The sequence below is a fragment of the Mixophyes fleayi genome, chromosome 11 (genome assembly GCF_038048845.1).
Source record: "Mixophyes fleayi isolate aMixFle1 chromosome 11, aMixFle1.hap1, whole genome shotgun sequence".
NCBI classification, from domain to species: domain Eukaryota; kingdom Metazoa; phylum Chordata; class Amphibia; order Anura; family Limnodynastidae; genus Mixophyes; species Mixophyes fleayi.
In genome coordinates, this window is record NC_134412.1 from 1,333,396 (window position 1) to 1,349,505 (window position 16,110).

At 41.1% G+C, this 16,110-nt stretch overlaps 1 protein-coding gene across 3 annotated transcripts in view; it reads left to right on the forward strand.

Moving 5' to 3' along the window:
* The first annotated feature begins 3,364 nt into the window (after positions 1 to 3,364).
* Positions 3,365 to 16,110, forward strand: part of PHC2 (polyhomeotic homolog 2) — a 72,689-nt gene continuing 59,943 nt past the window's right edge. For all 3 annotated transcript variants that reach the window (XM_075191067.1, XM_075191068.1, XM_075191069.1), the window contains exon 1: positions 3,365 to 3,499. The gene's annotated coding sequence lies outside the window, so the exon portion shown is untranslated. The remainder of the gene's footprint in view (positions 3,500 to 16,110) is intronic.

Consider the following 16,110-nt stretch of genomic DNA (forward strand, 5'->3'; position numbering starts at 1 on the left):
TACATACAACACGTAATGGCCGTGGCTGTAACATGTAACCTGTACATACAACACGTAATGACCGTGGCTGTAACATGTAACCTGTACATACAACACGTAATGACCGTGGCTGTAACATGTAACCTGTACATACAACACGTAATGACAGTGGCTGTAACATGTAACCTGTACATACAACACGTAATGACAGTGGCTGTAACATGTAACCTGTACATACAACACGTAATGACCGTGACTGTAACATGTACATACAACACCTAATGACCGTGGCTGTAACATGTACATACAACACGTAATGGCCGTGGCTGTAACATGTAACCTGTACATACAACACGTAATGGCCGTGGCTGTAACATGTAGCCTGTACATACAACATGTAATGACCGTGACTGTAACATGTACATACAACACGTAATGACCGTGGCTGTAACATGTAACCTGTACATACAACACGTAATGGCCGTGGCTGTAACATGTAACCTGTACATACAACACGTAATGACCGTGGCTGTAACATGTAACCTGTACATACAACACGTAATGACAGTGGCTGTAACATGTAACCTGTACATACAACACGTAATGACAGTGGCTGTAACATGTAACCTGTACATACAACACGTAATGACCGTGACTGTAACATGTACATACAACACCTAATGACCGTGGCTGTAACATGTAACCTGTACATACAACACGTAATGGCCGTGGCTGTAACATGTAACCTGTACATACAACACGTAATGGCCGTGGCTGTAACATGTAACCTGTACATACAACACGTAATGACAGTGGCTGTAACATGTAACCTGTACATACAACACGTAATGACCGTGGCTGTAACATGTAACCTGTACATACAACACGTAATGACAGTGGCTGTAACATGTAACCTGTACATACAACATGTAATGACCGTGGCTGTAACATGTACATACAACACGTAATGACCGTGACTGTAACATGTACATACAACACGTAATGACCGTGGCTGTAACATGTAACCTGTACATACAACACGTAATGGCCGTGGCTGTAACATGTAGCCTGTACATACAACATGTAATGACCGTGACTGTAACATGTACATACAACACGTAATGACCGTGGCTGTAACATGTAACCTGTACATACAACACGTAATGGCCGTGGCTGTAACATGTAACCTGTACATTCAACATGTAATGACAGTGGCTGTAACATGTAACCTGTACATACAACATGTAATGACAGTGGCTGTAACATGTAGCCTGTACATACAACATGTAATGACCGTGACTGTAACATGTACATACAACACGTAATGACCGTGGCTGTAACATGTAACCTGTACATACAACACGTAATGGCCGTGGCTGTAACATGTAGCCTGTACATACAACACATAATGACTGTGACTGTAACATGTACATACAACACGTAATGACCGTGGCTGTAACATGTAACCTGTACATACAACACGTAATGGCCGTGGCTGTAACATGTAACCTGTACATACAACACGTAATGACCGTGGCTGTAACATGTAACCTGTACATACAACACGTAATGACCGTGGCTGTAACATGTAACCTGTACATACAACACGTAATGACCGTGGCTGTAACATGTAACCTGTACATACAACACGTAATGACCGTGGCTGTAACATGTAACCTGTACATACAACACGTAATGACAGTGGCTGTAACATGTAACCTGTACATACAACACGTAATGACAGTGGCTGTAACATGTAACCTGTACATACAACACGTAATGGCCGTGGCTGTAACATGTAACCTGTACATACAACACGTAATGGCCGTGGCTGTAACATGTAACCTGTACATACAACACGTAATGACAGTGGCTGTAACATGTAACCTGTACATACAACATGTAATGACAGTGGCTGTAACATGTAACCTGTACATACAACATGTAATGACAGTGGCTGTAACATGTAACCTGTACATACAACATGTAATGACAGTGGCTGTATATCCCATATTAAGGCGGATGTTTCCTGTGTCCTAACAGATCTACAGGATACACACAATAAAGTCAGACAGATTTATGGGCTCAGCCTCCTTCCTCTTCACTTCTGAGGAGAGCTGGGGGTGAGGGGGGTCTTTCCTCTCAGTGATTTACAGCCCTCGTAGGGAAACACAGAGACCCTGACTCATATAAAGTAATGCTGATATCAGATAGCAGATTATTACTGATACATGGATGTACTCAGATAGTTCTTGTCATATTCATAGATTATCACACCTCTGCCCCCCCCCCTAGTAATTATACCAGTAGTGCCCCCCCTAGTAATTATACCAGTAGTGCCCCCCCTAGTAATTATACCAGTAGTGCCCCCCCTAGTAATTATACCAGTAGTGCCCCCCCTAGTAATTATACCAGTAGTGCCCCCCCTAGTAATTATACCAGTAGTGCCCCCCCTAGTAATTATACCAGTAGTGCCCCCCCTAGTAATTATACCAGTAGTGCCCCCCCTAGTAATTATACCAGTAGTGCCCCCCCTAGTAATTATACCAGTAGTGCCCCCCCTAGTAATTATACCAGTAGTGCCCCCCCTAGTAATTATACCAGTAGTGCCCCCCCTAGTAATTATACCAGTAGTGCCCCCCCTAGTAATTATACCAGTAGTGCCCCCCCTAGTAATTATACCAGTAGTGCCCCCCCTAGTAATTATACCAGTAGTGCCCCCCCTAGTAATTATACCAGTAGTGCCCCCCCTAGTAATTATACCAGTAGTGCCCCCCCTAGTAATTATTCAGCATGTTCTATAAGGACCCCAATGACCAATTTACATTATTCTATATAAAGAACATTTATTAGTATTATCATAAAGCAGTTGTTATAATGGAGGAGCTGTGATGTCACCGCTGTGTCTGGAATAGGGCGAGAAACGGGTGTCCTCTGAGGAATAACACACTTTTCCTGCACAGAATTAATTACAGAGACTGAGCTCCTATTAAAGCGTCAATAACAATAAATCAGGTTCTGTGTCTGGTTTCCATATGTCATAGTGTGAACTGAATGTGAGACCGTATTAAGGGACGTTCATAAGAGTATCAGCCGCAGTAAGATATGCGCTATCCTTGTGCCCTGGTCGGCACTGCCCGTAGTTTTCATAACTAGTGGGCATAGTGGGCTACCTGGGCCGGGGCACAGGGCTACCTGCATTATTCCCTTTAAAATGTTCCCAATAGGCTGCTGAGCCGCGTCTCGCCCTCACTGGCCAGCGAGGGCGTTTGGGGCGAGAGTCTGTAGTAATAATGTAAATAATGGAGAATGAGCGACGAGCGCTGTATACAGCACAGGCAGATACTAAAACACAGCTCCGCTCCTGGTTGGATGTCGCTAGGCAACATCATAATCATGTGGAAATGAGGCTGTGAATCTTATCCTGTGAGTGTATGTGATTGCAGGGGGCATATAGGCAGCAGCACAGGAGCCGAACAAAAGCTTCCTGGAGGTGGGATGCCGGAGGATTCAGTCACTGGTAAGACCCCGCTCTTTATTCTGTTTCTCTGGGTGAACCCACCCTCCCCCTCCCTGATAATAATGGTGTGATGATGGCTGGACGGTGGATTACAGGGAGAGTTATACGAGTGTCAGCACATGGTCCGAGTCCTTGGGCCCTCCAGCTATGTGTCAGGAGATACACCTGGTATTACCGTCACTGTACATTATAGGGATATTGCAAATCCTCCCGCAACTCTGAGATCCCTTCATATATCAGGACATTCAGCAGTATTGCTGATAAAAGGCAGCGGAGACAGGAACAGTTCCCTTAATCTGTATTTCATCAGAAAGCATCACAATATATCCAGGTTCTCTCTAACATGCTGACTAAGTCTGGGATAGCCCGTCAGCTAACTGCTCCTAATTCTAACCCCACTCACCTAACACCCCCTAACTCTAACCCCAGACAGCTAACTGCTCCTAATTCTAACCCCAGACACCTAACTCCTCCTAGCTCTAACCCCACTCACCTAACACCCCCTAACTCTAACCCCAGACAGCTAACACCCCCTAACTCTAACCCCACTCACCTAACACCCCCTAACTCTAACCCCAGACAGCTAACTGCTCCTAATTCTAACCCCAGACACCTAACTCCTCCTAGCTCTAACCCCACTCACCTAACACCCCCTAACCCTAACCTGAGTCACCTAACACCCCCTAACTCTAACCCCACTCACCTAACTCCTCCTAACTCTAACCCCAGACAGCTAACTGCTCCTAGCTCTAACCCCACTCACCTAACACCCCCTAACTCTAACCCCACTCACCTAACACCCCCTAACTCTAACCCCACTCACCTAACACCCCCTAACTCTAACCCCACTCACCTAACTCCTCCTAACTCTAACCCCAGACAGCTAACTGCTCCTAATTCTAACCCCAGACAGCTAACACCCCCTAACCCTAACCTGAGTCACCTAACACCCCCTAACTCTAACCCCACTCACCTAACACCCCCTAACCCTAACCTGAGTCACCTAACACCCCCTAACTCTAACCCCACTCACCTAACTCCTCCTAACTCTAACCCCACTCACCTAACACCCCCTAACCCGAGTCACCTAACACCCCCTAACTCTAACCCCACTCACCTAACACCCCCTAACTCTAACCCCACTCACCTAACACCCCCTAACTCTAACCTGAGTCACCTAACACTCCCTAACTCTAACCTGAGTCACCTAACACTCCCTAACTCTAACCTGAGTCACCTAACACCCCCTAACTCTAACCTGAGTCACCTAACACTCCCTAACTCTAACCCCACTCACCTAACACCCCCTAACTCTAACCCCACTCACCTAACACCCCCTAACCCGAGTCACCTAACACCCCCTAACTCTAACCCGAGTCACCTAACACCCCCTAACTCTAACCCCACTCACCTAACACCCCCTAACCCTAACCTGAGTCACCTAACACCCCCTAACTCTAACCCCACTCACCTAACTCCTCCTAACTCTAACCCCACTCACCTAACACCCCCTAACCCGAGTCACCTAACACCCCCTAACTCTAACCCCACTCACCTAACACCCCCTAACTCTAACCCCACTCACCTAACTCCTCCTAACTCTAACCTGAGTCACCTAACTCCTCCTAACTCTAACCCCAGACAGCTAACTGCTCCTAATTCTAACCCCACTCACCTAACACCCCCTAACTCTAACCCCAGACAGCTAACTGCTCCTAATTCTAACCCCAGACAGCTAACACTCCCTAACTCTAACCCCACTCACCTAACTCCTCCTAACTCTAACCTGAGTCACCTAACTCCTCCTAACTCTAACCCCACTCACCTAACACCCCCTAACCCTAACCTGAGTCACCTAACACCCCCTAACTCAAACCCCACTCACCTAACTCCTCCTAACTCTAACCCCACTCACCTAACACCCCCTAACCCGAGTCACCTAACACCCCCTAACTCTAACCCCACTCACCTAACACCCCCTAACTCTAACCCCACTCACCTAACTCCTCCTAACTCTAACCTGAGTCACCTAACTCCTCCTAACTCTAACCCCAGACAGCTAACTGCTCCTAATTCTAACCCCACTCACCTAACACCCCCTAACTCTAACCCCAGACAGCTAACTGCTCCTAATTCTAACCCCAGACAGCTAACACTCCCTAACTCTAACCCCACTCACCTAACTCCTCCTAACTCTAACCTGAGTCACCTAACTCCTCCTAACTCTAACCCCAGACAGCTAACTGCTCCTAATTCTAACCCCAGACACCTAACACCCCCTAACCCTAACCTGAGTCACCTAACTCCTCCTAACTCGAACCCCAGACAGCTAACTGCTCCTAATTCTAACCCCACTCACCGAAAACCTCCTATCTCCAACCTGAGTCACCCAACACCTCTTAATTCTAACCCGTCACCTAACATCCCCTAATTCTAACCTGAGTCACCTAACACCTCCTAACTTTAACCCCGGTGACCTAACACCTCCTAATTCTAACCCCAGACAGCTAAATCCTCCTAACTCTAACCCCACTCACCTAACTCCCCCTAACTCTAACCCCACTCACCTAACTCCTCCTAACTCTAACCCCACTCACCTAACTCCTCCTAACTCTAACCCCACTCAGCTAACTCCTCCTAACTCTAACCCCACTCAGCTAACTCCTCCTAACTCTAACCCCACTCAGCTAACTCCTCCTAACTCTAACCCCACTCACCTAACTCCTCCTAACTCTAACCCCACTCAGCTAACTCCTCCTAACTCTAACCCCACTCACCTAACTCCCCCTAACTCTAACCCCACTCACCTAACTCCTCCTAACTCTAACCCCAGTCACCTAACTCTAACCCCACTCACCTAACTCCTCCTAACTCTAACCCCACTCAGCTAACTCCTCCTAACTCTAACCCCACTCAGCTAACTCCTCCTAACTCTAACCCCACTCACCTAACTCCTCCTAACTCTAACCCCACTCACCTAACTCCTCCTAACTCTAACCCCACTAACCTAACTCCTCCTAACTCTAACCCCACTCACCTAACTGATCCTAATCATAACCCCAGTCACCTGACTCCTAACCTATTTACCTAAATCCTCTTACTCCATACCATAACCCCAGTCACCTAACTCCTCCTTAGCCATGTCATTCTATATATAATGCTAACCTCTGTGCCGTCCTATATATACTGCACACTGTCACCCTTTATATAATGCTAACCACTGTGCCATCCTATATATATTCCTAACCACTGTGCCACCCTATATACATATTACACACTGTGCCTGTCTAATTATAATGCTAACGACTGAGTCACCATATATATAATGCTAACCACTGTTCCACCCTATATAATGCTAACCACGGTGCCATTCTATATATATTCCTAACCACTGTGCCACCCTATATACATAATATTACACACTGTGCCTGTCTAATTATAATGCTAACGACTGAGTCACCCTATGTATAATGCTTACCACTGTGCCACCCTATAGAATGTCAACAACTAAGTCACTCTATATGTAATGCTAACCACTGATTCATCCTATATATAATGCTAATCTCTGTGCCATCCTATATATAATGCTACCCACTGAGTCACCCTATATAATGCTAATCACGGTGTGTGATTATATATATATTATGAGAGAGTTAACCACTGAGTCACCCTATATAATGCTGACCACTGCGCCACCCTATATATAATGCTAACCGCTGTGCCACCCTTTATATAATGCTAACCACTGTGCAACCCGATACATAATACTGCACACTCAGTCACCCTATATATATAATGCAGCCAGTACTGCTGTATTATTACGCTGTATAGTACTATTCCTGTGCACCTGATGTCATGCAGCCAGTGCTGCTGTATTATTACTCTGTATAGTACTATTCCTGTACACCTGATGTCATGCAGCCAGTGCTGCTGTATTATTACTCTGTATAGTACTATTCCTGTACACCTGATGTCATGCAGCCAGTGCTGCTGTATTATTACTCTGTATAGTACTATTCCTGAGATCTGGGAGTACTGTTTCCTGGACCCTCCTCTCAGCCTTCGGCTGACACACAGAGGGGGCAGGAACTAGCTGGGTTAATTAGCTCCCATCAGCTGTCAGTGCAATGTCTGGCCCCACACACTGTAAGAGATGCTAATGTACCAGGTCCCCCTCCCCCAGGAAACAGGCAGCCGGCCTGTCCTGTCTGGCTCTGGGCATTACAGATGTTCATCCTGGGGGAGCAGGACAAGGTCAGTGCTGTAGGTACAATACAGGGCTCTGTTATTAATATATAACGCACAGGTCATGCAGATCTTACACTGAACACACATAAGACGCAGTTTCTGCTTTTGTTTTATATTTGTAAAACTCTTTTTATGATCTTTTTTGTCGTATTTTGGGGAGGTCCCAGAGAAATACACTGTAATTTACCTGTGTCTGTGTATTATTAATATTATCATTTATTTATATAGCGCCAGCATACTCCGAAGCGTTTTGCTATCAGGAATATGTAAAGTAAAAAAGCAAAACCGGGTATTACCAAGCAGACAATGGGGGCGCTGATCACAAGCTTACAGTGTAGAGGAACATGCGTCTACGCCTGTAGGAGCAGGACTATCATGGGTACAGGGTGTGGCTGCTACGGTGCCCGGACATGAGGATGACTGGCAATACTGGGTCACTATACAACTCCGAGGCCCCTGCTCCCCACCTGTCGTCCTCGCTCCCTGTCTGATGCCTCCACACCATGCCTGATGCCTCTGCTCCCTCTATGATGCCTCTGCATCATGCCTGATGCCCCTTTACCATGCCTGATGCCCCTTTACCATGCCTGATGCCCCCAATTCCGGTCTGATACCCTCGCTTCCGGTCTGATACCTCCGCACCATGGCTGATGCCTCCACTCCCTGTCTGATGCCCCCGCACTCTGTTGATGCCTCCGCACCATGCCAAATGCCCCCGCTCCCTCTATGATGCCTTCACGCCATGCCTGATGCCTCTGCTCTCTGTCTGATGCCCCTGCACTCTGTGATGCCTCCGCACCATGCCTAATGCCCCTCTACCATGCCTGATGCCCCCGCACTCTGCCTGATGCCCCTGCACTCTGCCTGATGCCCCTTTACCATGCCCGGTGCCCCCAATCCCTGTCTGATACCCTCTCTTCCTGTCTGATGCCTCCGCACCATGGCTGATGCCTCCACTCCCTATCTGATGGCCCTGCACCATGCCTGAGGCTCCATCTATTGCCTCTTGGAGAGCTTGGGAGGCTAGAGCGGCACTGCTGGGCACCTACCTAAATTGTACTATAGGGCCCAGCGTTGCACAGTCCCCCCCCTGATGGAAGTTTTATCTGCTTGGACACAGCACAGGAAATAATCCTGCCCCCATCAGGTTCCATTGTCACTGCCCAAAGCACCGGCATATCCCAAGAAGAATAACAATACTGGATGATGATGATAATAATAATGGATAATAATAATATTAGATAACCATACTGGATGATGATAATACTAGATAACCATACTGGATGATGATAATACTAGAAAATAATAATAATACTAGATGACCATACTGGATGATAATAATACTAGATCATAATAATACTAGATAACCATACTGGATGATACTAATAATACTAGATAATAATAATACTATATAACCATACTGGATGATAATAATACTAGATAATAATAATAATACTAGATAATAATAATACTAGATCATAATAATAATAATAATACTAGATCATAATAATACTAGATAACCATACTAGATCATAATAATACTAGATAACTATACTGGATGATAATAATACTAGATAATAATAATACTAGATGACCATACTGGATGATAAGAATACTAGATAATAATAATAATACTAGATAACCATACTGGATGATAATAATAATACTAGATAATAATACTAGATAACCATACTGGATGATAATAATAATACTAGATAATAATAATAATACTAGATAACCATACTGGATGATAATAATACTAGATGACCATACTGGATAATAATAATACTAGATAATAATAATACTAAATAATAATAATACTAGGTAACCATACTGGATAATAATTATACTAAATAACCATACTGGATAATAATAATACTACTAGATAATAATAATACTAAATAATAATAATACTAGGTAACCATACTGGATAATAATTATACTAGATAATACTAGATAATAATAATAATAATAATAATAATAATAATAATAATAATAATAATAATAATACTAGATAACCATACTGGATGATAATACTAGATAACCATACTGAATGATAATACTGGATAATATACTAGATAACAATAATAATACTAGATGATAATAATACTAGATAACCATACTGGATGATAATAATAATACTGGATAATAATAATACTAGATAATAATAATAATAATACTAGATAATAATAATACTAGATAACCATACTGGATGATAATAATACTAGATAATAATAATAATACTAGATAATAATAATACTAGATCATAATAATAATAATAATACTAGATCATAATAATACTAGATAACCATACTAGATCATAATAATACTAGATAACGATACTGGATGATAATAATACTAGATAATAATAATACTAGATGACCATACTGGATGATAAGAATACTAGATAATAATAATAATACTAGATAACCATACTGGATGATAATAATAATACTAGATAATAATACTAGATAACCATACTGGATGATAATAATAATACTAGATAATAATAATAATACTAGATAACCATACTGGATGATAATAATAATACTAGATGACCATACTGGATAATAATAATACTAGATAATAATAATACTAAATAATAATAATAATACTAGGTAACCATACTGGATAATAATTATACTAAATAACCATACTGGATAATAATAATACTACTAGATAATAATAATACTAAATAATAATAATACTAGGTAACCATACTGGATAATAATTATACTAGATAATAATAATAATAATAATAATAATAATAATAATAATAATAATACTAGATAACCATACTGGATGATAATACTAGATAACCATACTGAATGATAATACTGGATAATATACTAGATAACAATAATAATACTAGATGATAATAATACTAGATAACCATACTGGATGATAATAATAATACTGGATAATAATAATACTAGATAATAATAATAATAATACTAGATAATAATAATACTAGATAACCATACTGGATGATAATAATACTAGATAACCATACTGGATGATAATAATAATAATACTAGATAATAATAATAATAATAATAATAATAATAATAATAATAGATAACCATACTGGATGATAATAATACTAGATGATACTAAATAATAATAATAATAATACTAGGTAACCATACTGGATAATAATTATACTAAATAACCATACTGGATAATAATAATACTACTAGATAATAATAATACTAAATAATAATAATACTAGGTAACCATACTGGATAATAATTATACTAGATAATACTAGATAATAATAATAATAATAATAATAATAATAATAATAATAATAATACTAGATAACCATACTGGATGATAATACTAGATAACCATACTGAATGATAATACTGGATAATATACTAGATAACAATAATAATACTAGATGATAATAATACTAGATAACCATACTGGATGATAATAATAATACTGGATAATAATAATACTAGATAATAATAATAATAATACTAGATAATAATAATACTAGATAACCATACTGGATGATAATAATACTAGATAACCATACTGGATGATACTAATAATACTGTCACGGGCACTAGGAGTTTCTACCCAGGTTCCACCAGATGGTAATGCTGCCAGAGGGGCCGGAGTTACACCACGAACCTCTGAGCAGTGAGGTGAATGGTTGGAGTGTAAGGAACAGCAGGTAGATAGGAGATGAGTGAGGAAGTCAGCGACTTGCAGCTATAGATGAGATGAGTCAGTGACTTGGAGAGCAAGTTGTACCACTGTAGAGATGAGGAGACTTGTACTGGTGCTGGTAGGTAGCGGGGTAGTCGGTGGTCTGCGTGTAGCAAGTTGTACCACCGCTGTGGTGAGAAGGCTTGTCCAACACAGATATGCAGGCACAACGAATAGTCTGTAGCAACAATGTGTAACTCGAGAAAGCAGAGCAGGTAATCAGCTGGAGAACTGAAGACACGAGCTGGAGAGTATTCAGTCTGTAGCGGTATGGGAACCGTTTGAGGAATAGAGCAGGGAATCAGCTGGAACTGAAGACACGAGCTAAACACAGGAACACCTCCAGAGACACACAGGGAGTGAGAATCAAGATCAGGCCACTACCTAACGCTGCAGGTGCCTTAAGTAGGGAGGGGTGATTGATCCATCAATCATATTAGTGGTCAGGTGTAGTTGTTAAAGGGACCTGCGCATGCCCAGTGCGACAGGATGTTCAACACAGGTGTGAGCGGGAAAGATGGAGAACCACATACCAGAGTGGAGGCACTCACACTCCGGTGAGTGACAAATACTAGATAATAATAATACTAGATAACCATACTGGATGATAATAATACTAGATAATAATAATACAAGATAACCATACTGGATGATGATAATACTAGATAATAATAATACCAGATAACCATACTGGATGATAATAATAATACTGGATAATAATAATACCATAATAGTAACTAACAGCAGTCACTGCGATACATTGTAACTGTGACAGAAAGTAACAGCAGTCACTGCGATACATTGTAACTGTGATAGTAACTAACAGCAGTCACTGCGATACATTGTAACTGTGATAGTAACTAACAGCAGTCACTGCGATACATTGTAACTGTGATAGTAACTAACGGCAGTCACTGCGATACATTGTAACTGTGATAGTAACTAACAGCAGTCACTGCGATACATTGTAACTGTGATAGTAACTAACAGCAGTCACTGCGATACATTGTAACTGTGACAGTAACTAACAGCAGTCACTGCGATACATTGTAACTGTGATAGTAACTAACAGCAGTCACTGCGATACATTGTAACTGTGACAGTAACTAACAGCAGTCACTGCGATACATTGTAACTGTGATAGTAACTAACAGCAGTCACTGCGATACATTGTAACTGTGACAGAAAGTAACAGCAGTCACTGCGATACATTGTAACTGTGATAGTAACTAACAGCAGTCACTGCGATACATTGTAACTGTGATAGTAACTAACAGCAGTCACTGCGATACATTGTAACTGTGATAGAAACTAACAGCAGTCACTGCGATACATTGTAACTGTGATAGTAACTAACAGCAGTCACTGCGATACATTGTAACTGTGATAGTAACTAACAGCAGTCACTGCGATACATTGTAATTGTGATAGTAACTAACAGCAGTCACTGCGATACATTGTAACTGTGATAGAAAGTAACAGCAGTCACTGCGATACATTGTAACTGTGATAGTAACTAACAGCAGTCACTGCGATACATTGTAACTGTGATAGAAAGTAACAGCAGTCACTGCGATACATTGTAACTGTGATAGTAACTAACAGCAGTCACTGCGATACATTGTAACTGTGATAGTAACTAACGGCAGTCACTGCGATACATTGTAACTGTGATAGTAACTAACAGCAGTCACTGCGATACATTGTAACTGTGATAGTAACTAACAGCAGTCACTGCGATACATTGTAACTGTGATAGTAACTAACAGCAGTCACTGCGATACATTGTAACTGTGATAGAAACTAACAGCAGTCACTGCGATACATTGTAACTGTGATAGTAACTAACAGCAGTCACTGCGATACATTGTAACTGTGATAGTAACTAACAGCAGTCACTGCGATACATTGTAATTGTGATAGTAACTAACAGCAGTCACTGCGATACATTGTAACTGTGATAGAAAGTAACAGCAGTCACTGCGATACATTGTAACTGTGATAGTAACTAACAGCAGTCACTGCGATACATTGTAACTGTGATAGAAAGTAACAGCAGTCACTGCGATACATTGTAACTGTGATAGTAACTAACAGCAGTCACTGCGATACATTGTAACTGTGATAGTAACTAACAGCAGTCACTGTGATACATTGTAACTGTGATAGTAACTAACAGCAGTCACTGCGATACATTGTAACTGTGACAGAAACTAACAGCAGTCACTGCGATACATTGTAACTGTGACAGAAAGTAACAGCAGTCACTGCGATACATTGTAACTGTGATAGTAACTAACAGCAGTCACTGTGATACATTGTAACTGTGATAGTAACTAACAGCAGTCACTGTGATACATTGTAACTGTGATAGTAACTAACAGCAGTCACTGCGATACATTGTAACTGTGACAGAAAGTAACAGCAGTCACTGCGATACATTGTAACTGTAATAGTAACTAACAGCAGTCACTGCGATACATTGTAACTGTGATAGTAACTAACAGCAGTCACTGCGATACATTGTAACTGTGATAGTAACTAACAGCAGTCACTGTGATACATTGTAACTGTGATAGTAACTAACAGCAGTCACTGTGATACATTGTAACTGTGATAGTAACTAACAGCAGTCACTGCGATACATTGTAACTGTGACAGAAAGTAACAGCAGTCACTGCGATACATTGTAACTGTGACAGAAAGTAACAGCAGTCACTGCGATACATTGTAACTGTGACAGAAAGTAACAGCAGTCACTGGATGCGTGTGAGGAATTGAGGGTTGTATAATATGTGCAGGAGGTTTCAGGAATCGCTCTGGGCAATATGTCCTGTCTGTACGTGTCCACTACTACATGGGCAGCTGTTATTAGAGCTCACAGAGCGTTGGGTACACTGTCACATGGGTTTTATACCAAGACCTTAACTATTTTTTTTTCTTTATTTTATTTCATAAATAGCTTTTAAATGGTGTTCTGAAAAACTATATTTATACACTGCTTGTGCTGCTATTATTTATACACTGCTTGTGTTGGTATTATTTATACACTGCTTGTGTTGGTATTATTTATACACTGCTTGTGTTGGTATTATTTATACACTGCTTGTGCTGGTATTATTTATACACTGCTTGTGTTGGTATTATTTATACACTGCTTTTGCTGGTATTATTTATTACCATCTTAAAGTTTTTTTGTTGTATACGTTTTCGCCTTTTGAAGCTCACTTCTAATAAATGGATTGACACTGTTACATTTCCTTCAAAATAGTTATAGGAAGAATCTAATGAGATAAAAGGCTGCTTTGAGAATCTGCTATTCAGTGTAACCCTGAATACTCGACTTTTTAACACTTTCGTTTCCAGAGCACGAAACTTAAAGGGAACAGTGATCCCATGTTAGTGCCCAGAGAGAGGAGGCAGCTGTAGGGGTAGAGTTCATCTTATGTATGAGGGTATCTGATACCTCATTGTAGAGGGGCCCACGTAACCTTGTGCCTCATTCCGAGTACCTGAGGCCGCTCCCCTCAGTATGTTACATGTATGTTACATGTATGTGTGATATGTAAGTAATACCGGGCAGGGAACATTTGATGGAAGTGGAACAGCTGAGTTTCTGCTGCAACAATAGAACATTTAACCTAATTACACCTCAGGATTCACAGCTCAGAGTTAAACTCAAAGACTTAAAATAAACTATAAATTGTTGCCTGTTGGAGATTAAATTGGTTATATTTTATAATGTTTTAACTTTTCTTTGCGCGTGAATATTATTAATTCTAGGTCACAATTCACATGTAAAACTGTTACAATACTACACTACATAATGTGGCCATTTAAACATATTATTATTATTATTATTATTATTATTATTATTATTAAGGTTTATTTATATAACATACCTCCCAACACAGAGGAACAAGATCTGCACTATGCCGCCCACCAATACTATAGAACGAGATCTGAATCAATTCCCGTTGTGAGAAGAAATATGTGATACCACAATTACCCCCCTTACTCCACACAGATAAAGCTATGGTCGGGAATTGAACTCATGACCCCAGTGCTGTGAGGCAGAAGTGCTAACCACTGAGCCACTGTGTCAAGAACAGGCTCCCAGCTGCCGTGACTTTGGGGTGTTTGCTGTATGAGGTCACATGATTCCAGCCCGCTGTCTCTCTCTACCTATCGCACAGGTTATAGACCTACTGAATCGCCCCAAACAGCTCTCACACCCCCACACACTTCAGGTTCTGCCACCACCTATTGAATACGGACAATAGGAACCCAATATACTGTCCCACACTGGCACACATGGCTTCTGGATACCCACAGGTTAGCCAGGCCCACCCCAGCAATCAAAGGGTTAACTCTTCACACCTCCAGAGACTGTTACACAAATGTAAATGCAAGCACACACTAGGCTTGTTAGTCAAATGTATCAACAAATCACACACCGGCATTCAAAGGGTTAACTTGGTCGAGCTATATTCTTCTTAACAGGCTAATGGATTCGTTAGAATATAACACTGAAATAATAATAGTATATTTCATTTGAAATTCAGTCACCAATATCATGCAGAAGAGATCAATTTCTGGTGTCACCATAACATGTAATATCCCCATATTTACATCTTATACAA